General features: G+C 44.9%; 1 pseudogene; it reads left to right on the forward strand.

Moving 5' to 3' along the window:
• The first annotated feature begins 1,618 nt into the window (after nucleotides 1–1,618).
• On the forward strand, nucleotides 1,619–6,197 carry LOC140364344 (U4/U6.U5 tri-snRNP-associated protein 1-like; annotated as a pseudogene).
• Nucleotides 6,198–10,093: the final 3,896 nt, after the last annotated feature.

The following is a 10,093-nucleotide window of genomic DNA, read 5'->3' on the forward strand; positions in this document are numbered from 1 at the left end:
CCCGATGTTTTCCCCTTCCACCTTTCCCCGTCGCCGTTTGAAGGCGCGAGCATGCTGAGTGTATTTTTCGATTAATACAAAATGGCGCAATGACAAGATGGAATTCTACTGGTTGTACTTAATTGAATGTGACAGGGTCCGCACTGGTCTGTCGTTCTGATCCTCGCCCCGGCGCTGCAGACTCTTCCCCGTGGAGACAACGCCGTCCGATGAACTTTGATGCCTGCGCGGGGGAACCTGCTTTTGCTACACGCACACGCTGAATTATTCATAAGTTAGGGACTAGGGCATCTTCAAATAGCCTGTCATTTTCTTTTACCCTCCATCATGGTACCCATATTTTATTTTTAAATATGTCTCTCTGAGTCTTGATTTTTCACATAATCACAACTAAATACAGGATGTGGGCGGGGATAGGGGGTAGGAGAAAACAGGAATTTTCTGAGCGCTCAATCCTCAATTGCAGGACAATACAGGATTAATTAAACACATCTTTGAGTATAATATTGTAGCTAATTATGAGGTGACGTTGTCACAAGGTTAAAAGCTCATCAAAGTTGATTTAGCATAATATGTCCTCTTTAAAAACTTGAAGGTGCATTATGTAGCATTTTCTGATGGGGAGTTGTATTATGTATTATGTTTTGAGAAATATTATTACACAATGCAATGTAATTTGATAATATATATATTAAAGAGTAGTGGCTTAGTGGTTGACTAACAAAATGTTAAAATGTGCCCACTAACAAAAAGGTTTAGAGTTTGATTGTGTCCAGTGAAGACTTTTTTAAATCCCACTAATGTATAAATGTTCCACTGACTTTATACAGCATAATCATGGTATAAACCTGTAAACGGGAATAGAATGGAGCATATCTCCCATGCCACTTTAAGCATATGCAGAAAATAACCCTGACACCTTCTCCAGCACGAATCCAGTGTGAAGACTGTGCATTACGTGGTTACATTAGTGTATGTGCTCATTTTGGTGCTTATCACTACATCAATAATCTAAACTCTTCTACACGTGGTAATGATTTCTAACTCTACGATAGAGCAGGAGAACACAGGCTTTAGATTGTGATGAATGAAATGAATTAATATTGTTCCCCAAAGTGATGAAAGTAATTACTTTGACTTAGAGCTGACCCCCTGCCTAGAATGTTCTGTATGACGGCATATGATATCTCCATGGAGACTAGCAGTGGCCTCTCCAGGCCCTGTTGCAGGTCAGGGGCCTCATCTCTAAAGTTTTCCTGAGCAAGTGTGTTCTCTAAGTGGCCACTAGAGACTTACGCCACGCAAATTCCTGATTTATATGAAACAATGTGTTTTTATTGATCTCAGCTGCAGATATCTGCGTACGTGAACTCGGGTCACGCCCTCTCCAAATGTCCCTAAACATCAGCTGATAATGAGACTCAGACACAGGACAGAGAAGGAGGAGACGCGCAACAGAAGTCACATCAAACGTTATGAAAAATATGGATAAAAGTGATCATAAGAATGAAGAATAAATTGTGTTTTAGTCACATACACTTAATACTATTTAGACAGGAGGATATTTTGTTTTTGTTGTGCTTTAGCCTCTTGGATGAGATGTGTGTGAGGTTTGACCATGGCCATGTTCATGCCGGCTCTTCCTGACAGAGCCAAAGCAGCAGGAGATTTGGATGGATCAGCAGCAAAGACAAGTGAGAGAACAAAAGCATGTGCCACATTGGAAAATACAACAAAATACAACTGGTGTTGTTGCACCAGTTTATGTTTCACTTTTTTAAATTGATTACTAAACTGAACAGGTGCAGCAGGTGAGGGAGGGGCAGGTGTGTGAGACGATGCACATGTGAGGGAGGGGCAGGTGTGTGAGACGATGCACATGTGAGGGAGGGGCAGGTGTGTGAGACGGGGCACATGTGAGGGAGGGGCAGGTGTGTGAGACGGGGCACATGTGAGGGAGGGGCAGGTGTGTGAGACGGGGCACATGTGAGGGAGGGGCAGGTGTGTGAGACGGGGCACATGTGAGGGAGGGGCAGGTGTGTGAGACGGGGCACATGTGAGGGAGGGGCAGGTGTGTGAGACGGGGCACATGTGAGGGAGGGGCAGATGTGTGAGACGGGGCACATGTGAGGGAGGGGCAGGTGTGTGAGACGGGGCACATGTGAGGGAGGGGCAGGTGTGTGAGACGGGGCACATGTGAGGGAGGGGCAGATGTGTGAGACGGGGCACATGTGAGGGAGGGGCAGGTGTGTGAGACGGGGCACATGTGAGGGAGGGGCAGATGTGTGAGACGGGGCACATGTGAGGGAGGGGCAGGTGTGTGAGACGGGGCACATGTGAGGGAGGGGCAGGTGTGTGAGACGGGGCACATGTGAGGGAGGGGCAGGTGTGTGAGACGGGGCACATGTGAGGGAGGGGCAGGTGTGTGAGACGGGGCACATGTGAGGGAGGGGCAGGTGTGTGAGACGGGGCACATGTGAGGGAGGGGCAGGTGTGTGAGACGGGGCACATGTGAGGGAGGGGCAGGTGTGTGAGACGGGGCACATGTGAGGGAGGGGCAGGTGTGTGAGACGGGGCACATGTGAGGGAGGGGCAGGTGTGTGAGACGGGGCACATGTGAGGGAGGGGCAGATGTGTGAGACGGGGCACATGTGAGGGAGGGGCAGGTGTGTGAGACGGGGCACATGTGAGGGAGGGGCAGGTGTGTGAGACGGGGCACATGTGAGGGAGGGGCAGGTGTGTGAGACGGGGCACATGTGAGGGAGGGGCAGGTGTGTGAGACGGGGCACATGTGAGGGAGGGGCAGGAGGCCTTCAGTATCTTTGCTGTTCCTGCTCTGCACTTCTCTGCAGTAGTATTAATCAGCAGTAGCCCCTCCTCCAGTTTGGGGGTCACTGTCCCAAGTGCTCCGATGACCTTCAGCTTCCACACCTTCTCCAGCTCCTCTCTGAGCCCTTGGTGTTTCTCGTATTTCTCATGTAAAACAGCTTTCCTCTGACACCACAATGTCTGGTTGCTTTGCCGTTGCCGTTCTGTCTGTATCTGGAGGTTCCACTTTGACCTTGAGGTATCCCAGTCCATTCCAGCCAGGATTTAACTCACACTTCATCCAGCTCTAGGACGCATGTAAAATGCTCCAGAAAGCAAAAAACGTGACCTTAAAAAACAAAACAAAATCATATCTATAAGAAGCAGGTCATAATAAGTTTGAAGGATACAATATCTAATCATACTTCGATTATTCAGTCTGATCTTTTTGGAATAATTACTTTATAAAGTCTTTATAAAAAACTTATTTTGGTGCTTTTTATATATATATATATATATATATATATATATATATATATATATATATATATATATATATATATATATATATATATATATATATATATATATAAAATGAGACCCAATATTTTACCCAACATTTTTTCTTGCACAAACCTCCTCTGATAATTTGTTTGAAATTTTAGGCATTCAAATATTCAGAGCAAATGGCATGAATATGTGAGCTGAAGTACTCAACTCAAAACAAAAAATAACAATACATTTTTAAAAGCAGAACTTTGTATAAATACATCAATAAATACACTGCCTTCTTCTTTAAACATTTTATCGTTTCAAACTTGTTATAAAGAGCCTTGTGCATCGCTATGACACTTGATGATGGATGAGAGCTGATTGGCTGTGCTGCTTCACTTTTGTGTCTTTTATAACATTTAAAACAAATCAGGTACAGGCCCTTTAAGTAGCAGAGTCCTACATTATAACTCAATACCAGAAAAGATAAGATAACCTAAAGTTATTTGTCCTACACTAAGGAAAAGTATAATATATGTTGACGAAGCTTTTTTGTGCATCAAAAGGAGACGACATCACCGAAGCGTTATGTAAAAACTCATCAGGTCTATTTACGACTCACGAACAACATTATACCCTTGTTTGAAAGCTCATTTAATTTGATCTAGCACATTGTGTCACCTTAAAGCTATTTATTGTTATAGCCACACACACACACACACACACACACACACACACACACACTGAAGAGGAGTAATTATTGTTCAAGTTTGGTGCTCGTCTGACACGTTTGGCAGGGCTTTTCCGTGTTTACCGTGGTTTGCTTGCGTGACATCCGCACCGGGCACGTCCCCTTCGAGGTAATTGGGATTGGCCTCCCCCCGATGTGAGCCGTGTCAGCATTAACATATCATTAGCTCTTTCTGCGAGCGCTCACTCAGAAAATGAGGGGTCTCCGTGGACCCCGGGCTACGTGGATGTGGCAGGAGCACTTGACACCTTTGCCTTTGTGGGGGGCTCCGGAGAGACAGGTGTGGGAGGGAGGATCGGCTCCGGCGCTCCAGGTAAAGATGTCATCATTTCCATTTGTAAAACACCGTGTTTTCGGCTACAGTTGATGAGGTGTACTTGAGTGTTCGGGAAAATGATGTTTGTTTTATGCGTCAGAAAACACAAGTTCAAGTTTGGGTGAATTGTGCGCAGATTTGTGATAAGAAAAAAAAAGTGTGTCAAATCGAGATCATCGTCCTGGCAGCAGCAAAAAAGGCACCAACGATCAAGGACTGGACAGACATTATATTTGACATTCGAAAAATGGAAAAGAAAAATCACATTTGAACAAAATTTAAAAATGGACAATTTGACTGACTGTGAGCAAAGTGGGACACACATTTTAGTTTTCGAGAGGTGAAAGCGGAGAAGAGCAGAGTGACGCTGGGTCTCCCCCAGATGTCCGACGACGTGAGGACGGCCGAGATGGACATAAGCGACGACGAGGACTTCACGTAGCTCCTAAAATAAATAAATGGTCACATTTATATAGCGCTTTTCTACCGTCAAGGTACTCAAAGCGCTTTACATCAAGGAACCAGTCACCCATTCACACACACATTCACACCCCAGATATACGCAGACACTGGGGGGCAAGTTGGGTTAAGTGTCTTGCCCAAGGACACAACGGCAGTATTCACATGAGGCAGCTGCGATCGCACCACCAACCTGCGGGCCAGTGGATCTGACCGCTCCGGGAGCGGGGAGTCGAACCGCCGACCTTTGGATCAGAAGACGAGCACTCTACCACTGAGCTACTGCCGCCCTCCTCGGCCTCGTCCTCCTCGATCACCGCCGGCTCGGGGTGATCGAGGAGGACGAGGCCGAGGAGGAGCTACACAAACAGCTGGAGAAGCAGAGGAAGCTCCGGCAAAAGCAGCTCCTCAAAGACTCCGGGGAGAAGGTGGCGCAGCAGCTTGTCAAGAGGGAGAAAGCCGACGGCGAGAACGACCCGGACAAAAAGAACAACATCGTGTTCAACGCAACGTCCGAGTTCTGCAGAACGCTCGGCGATATTCCCTCAGGTAACTGGGAGGACCAGGAGGATATCATGGACTTTGAACAGGAGGAGGAGAAGGAGGAGGGCGTGGACTCGGACGCCGAGATGGACGAAAACGTGGGCTGGAGCACGGTGAACTTGGACGAAGAGCAAAAGCCGCCCGATTACGTGACCACCTCTTCCACCATTCTGGACGAGGAACCGATCGTCAACTCGGGCCTCGATACCGCTTTGCTCCTGTGTAAAAACAAAGGCCTGCCCAACGACCAACAAAGCGACCAAACCCGCCCTGCCCAACGAAAACTACTCCATCGAGGACAAAATGGGCTCCGACGACAAGTACAGCCGCAGGGAGGAATACAGAGGCTTCACGCTGGATTTCAAGGACAAAGAAAGCTATAAACCAGACGTGAAGATCGAGTACGTGGACGAGTCGGGGCGCAAGCTCACGCCGAAAGAGGCCTTCCGGCAACTCTCCCACCGCTTCCACGGCAAAGGCTCTGGGAAGGTGAAGACCGAGAGGAGGATGAAAAAGTTGGAGGAGGAGGTGCTGCTGAAGAAGATGAGCAGCAGCGACACTCCCCTCGAAACCGTGGCCCTGCTTCAAGATAAACAAGTCGCAGAAAACGCCGTACAACGTGCTCAGCGGCAGTGGAAAGAGCATGAAAAAACATAACCAAGTGAATTGTAAAAATGCACCATCCTATTATGGCATACAGTGATTTCAGTTTCTAGTGTGATTGTGAGCATCAATAAAGCTACCAAAAAGCCCATTGTGCCCTCGCATCTTTTCCGATCATCCATCCCGGCCTCAAGTAGTGCTCTGGCCGGCACTCCTGAGCAGTGACTTCTGCAAACCAGAACCAGCACCTTACAGTCCACCCAGTCCGGTGTTATCTCTCCAATAGTGTGTCAAATCACAAAACAAAACAAACAAATGTACTATTTCTACATCCAGTGTACAATATATCACACCAGCTTCATACATTTTCTTACATTTTCATGGGGACAAAAAGTAACACTTGTATTTTATTTTCCTTTTCCAGAGATCTACTAACTGTGGTTTATGCCAGGCCCTTCAAAATAAACCAAACAAGCAATTGACCATTTAAATCATGTATTATTTGACCTATTATCAATAAAATATTCTCTTTTCAATAAAAAAAAAGGTAGATTTAAGTGTGACCGTTTTAAAATGATATCTTCCATGTCATCTCCAGCTCAGCCCCAATTTAAGCAAACTAGCTCATTACATAATGCATGGAATTATTACTAAATGCACAATGAAGTGACAATTGGGGGGTTTAATGCGGTATTATTATATGATGTGGTTGTGCAGTTTGACAGTCAATCTTCCGTCCCAGACAGCTACGGCTGCAGAAATAGCTCCGCACCACCGAGTCTGGAGTGAATGAATCAGACAATGCATTATTATTATTTGAGTGTGCCAGCTCGAGGACATTTTCAATATCAATCACATCCTCGCACCAAGGCTGAGAACCATGAAACTAACGGTTCAGTGACATACGTTTGGATGTATGTTGGGTCACTACAAATGTAAGATCAACTGAAAACCAGCTATTGTGTGTGTAAATAAAGAGTAGTATCCATTATCCACATTTGTATGAACACGAGATTGTAATTCCGTTTATTTTGATGTCAAATATTTCTTTGATAAGCCTCTGAGCAATGTCAATGAGCTATTTCACTCGAGGGTAATTCTTTTGAATCGCAGGCTCCAGGGTTATTGAAGAGTCTTTGCAGCACTCAACCTTACGGTGACTATGGAAAGGAAAACGACCACATAATCAGTTTTTAAACTTTTTAAACTTTTCAAGACAAATACAATAAGTGTTAGCATGCATTTGATCTGCATTGTTTTATCTGAATATATGATCTGTGCTCATCACACAGTACAGGCGGCACAGGCAGAACAGGCGGTACAGGCGGTACAGGCGGTACAGGCGGTACAGGCGGTACAGGCGGTACAGGCGGTACAGGCAAAACAGGCGGTACAGGCGGTACAGGCGGTACAGGCAAAACAGGCGGTACAGGCGGTACAGGCAGTACACTAAAGGATTTTTAGCCTGACCTGTTTGATGTCATATTTCTCCAATCTGACAATACATAACCCATCATGAGTCATTCCCAGAGGTCATAACTCATGCATGTTGCCTACTTTACTCATGTTTTCTTTATAACATATTTCAAAAGTTTATTTTGATGCTTCATGGAAAATGTATCAGCCGGCTTTAGTTAGGGTACACGTACAGTAACTGTAACTTTTTTTCCCTGATGTATTGTATTTCTTTATCTAATATGACCATTGATAAGCAGCTTACACCACCAGGCCAAGTCAAAGGTCAGATCTGTGGAGAGGTGAGCACACCCACAGTAAGAATGTGTGTTTTAGGTATTTATAGCAATAAAAACTCCTGTAACTGCCAGCAACAATACACTTTAACCTTCTTTTTGGTCAATGCAATACATCTCCGTAGAAACAAGTACGTGGACCCCAGCAGAGGCCACTCCCAGAGGCTCACAGTTCAGGAGGTATTCCCATTATCAGTACTTCTACACTACTACAGTATTTCCCTTTTATACAAGCTATGCAAATTAACACATGCAGTTCTATAATTATCGGTCCTGGCAAAGCTAATTACTGCGAACCAGTGTGACATTACACTGTTTTGCTAATTACATACAGTATATGTCAATTATGGTTCGTTAAATTAGATTTTTTCGAGTGACAGTTTTCGCTTTGGAGGACTTTGCTGCAACATTTTCGAATGACCTGAATACATCGATGTAGCCATGCAACAAGCGTGTTCTACGCCAGTTAAATGAATGCTAGCTCTTCAATGCGAGGTGTCTCTTCATCTATTAAGGAAAAATGAGAACATTTCTTTCTTTAGAAATATTTTCCTTGAACTAGTCAGAGCAGGAACAGAATTTGAACACTGATGAGATGAGCTGAAAAGTATTACCTTATAATAGAGCAAGGGAAATTGAATGACCTTTGCCAACAATAATAATGCCTATAGGTTAAATATTGTGGATCCTTTATACAACTCACCCTTTATCGTTTGAAAAAATATGTTTTCCTTATTTCCTTACTAACATTAATGGAGTTTTGGATCAATATAAAACAGTTAAATGGAATGGGGTGACATATGAGATTTCAATTGGGGTCAAACTATTTATGACTGACTCAGGAGCGCTCAAATGACCAGGTTCTAACCAGCTGTCAACCAGTCATTAGAGTAAGTAAAATTAAAAGATAAATGCAATCAACTTTTCTATGTCACGCAGTGGTCTTAGAGGTGACGCCACATCACACACTAGGTCACAAAGTCCTATAGAACCCAAAGATTACATATTGTGCAAAACTGATTCGACCATTGATCTGTACTTCATTCAGTCATTCTTATACACAAGTGAACATACAGGGTCCCGCCAACCTGTCCTGGGCCTTCTCCAAGCCCTCCCCTGCAGCGAAAACTCATTTCAACCACTTGTTCTTTCGGTCACTACCCAAAGCTCATGACCATAGGTGAGGGTAGGAACGTAGACCGACCGATAAATCAAGAGCTTTGCCTTTCGACTCCTTCTTCACCACAACAGTCCGATGCAGCGACTGCATCACTGCAGCAGCTGCACCGATCCGCCTGTCAATCTCACGCTCCATCCTTCCCTCACTCGTGAACAAGACCCTGAGATACTCCTCGACTCGGGAGACAAGGACTCTCCAACCACCTGAAAGGGACAACACCATCTGCAAACAGCAGAGATGAGATCCTGTGGTCCACAGACCGGACCCCCTCCGACCCCTGACTGCGCCTAGAAATTCTGTTCATCAAAAATAATAATAATTGCAAATAATACTAACAGAACCGGTGACAAAGGGCAGCCCTGGCGGAGTCCAACATGCACTGGGAACAGGTCTGACTTACTGCCAGCAATGAACACAGCTCCTGCTCCGGTCATACAGGGACCGGACAGCCCTGAGCAAAGGGCCCCGGACCCCGTACTCCCTCAACACCACACGAGGAACACGGTCGGAAACCGTCTCCAGCTCCATGTGTCCCTTGAAACCTTGAGAATCAGCTGGAGAGTATTGAGCTTCTCCACGACCAGGACGAAAACCACACTGCTCCTCCGGAATCCCAGGTTTGACTTATAGTTCACAGTTATACTTTTATATGAAGATTTGCATCATCATTAATTTGTATGTGAATTGGATGGAACGTTCGATGTAAGTGACTGCTTTTATTGCCCTGCTCTCCTCATCTCGCTCCTGTTAACTTTCTAAAAGCAAAGAAAAAACAACAATTATCAATAGGTCTTCAAAAAAATTAAAAACTATTGTTATTTTGCTATCCACCCGCACATCACAAATGACCAAGGCTCATGTTGAATGGTTTTGAAAAACGATAGCCCCTTTATCATTTGATTTCAGTGATATACTCTAGCATAGATTTGATGTTATGACTGTGTGAGTATCTGGAGCTCTGACCTCTACAACTGAGTACCAAGAGTCCAACACAGAGCTGAGTGTGAGTGAAATGTTCTTCTCCTCTCTATTATCTTGTGCTGACCTTTGAGGAATCACTGCCTGAATGCAAAGCAGAGCCCCGTTTCATTTGACCATCTGTATAGCAAAGATATGTCGCTGATAGAGGTATTTTTCAAACGTTTCCATCATCGTGGAGAAGTATTGGAGGCTCTGATTTTTGTATGTGA

This window comes from Eucyclogobius newberryi, unplaced genomic scaffold, assembly GCF_026437365.1.
Source record: "Eucyclogobius newberryi isolate DKJ021-1_F unplaced genomic scaffold, fEucNew1.0.hap1 SCAF_18, whole genome shotgun sequence".
Lineage (NCBI taxonomy): Eukaryota > Metazoa > Chordata > Actinopteri > Gobiiformes > Gobiidae > Eucyclogobius > Eucyclogobius newberryi.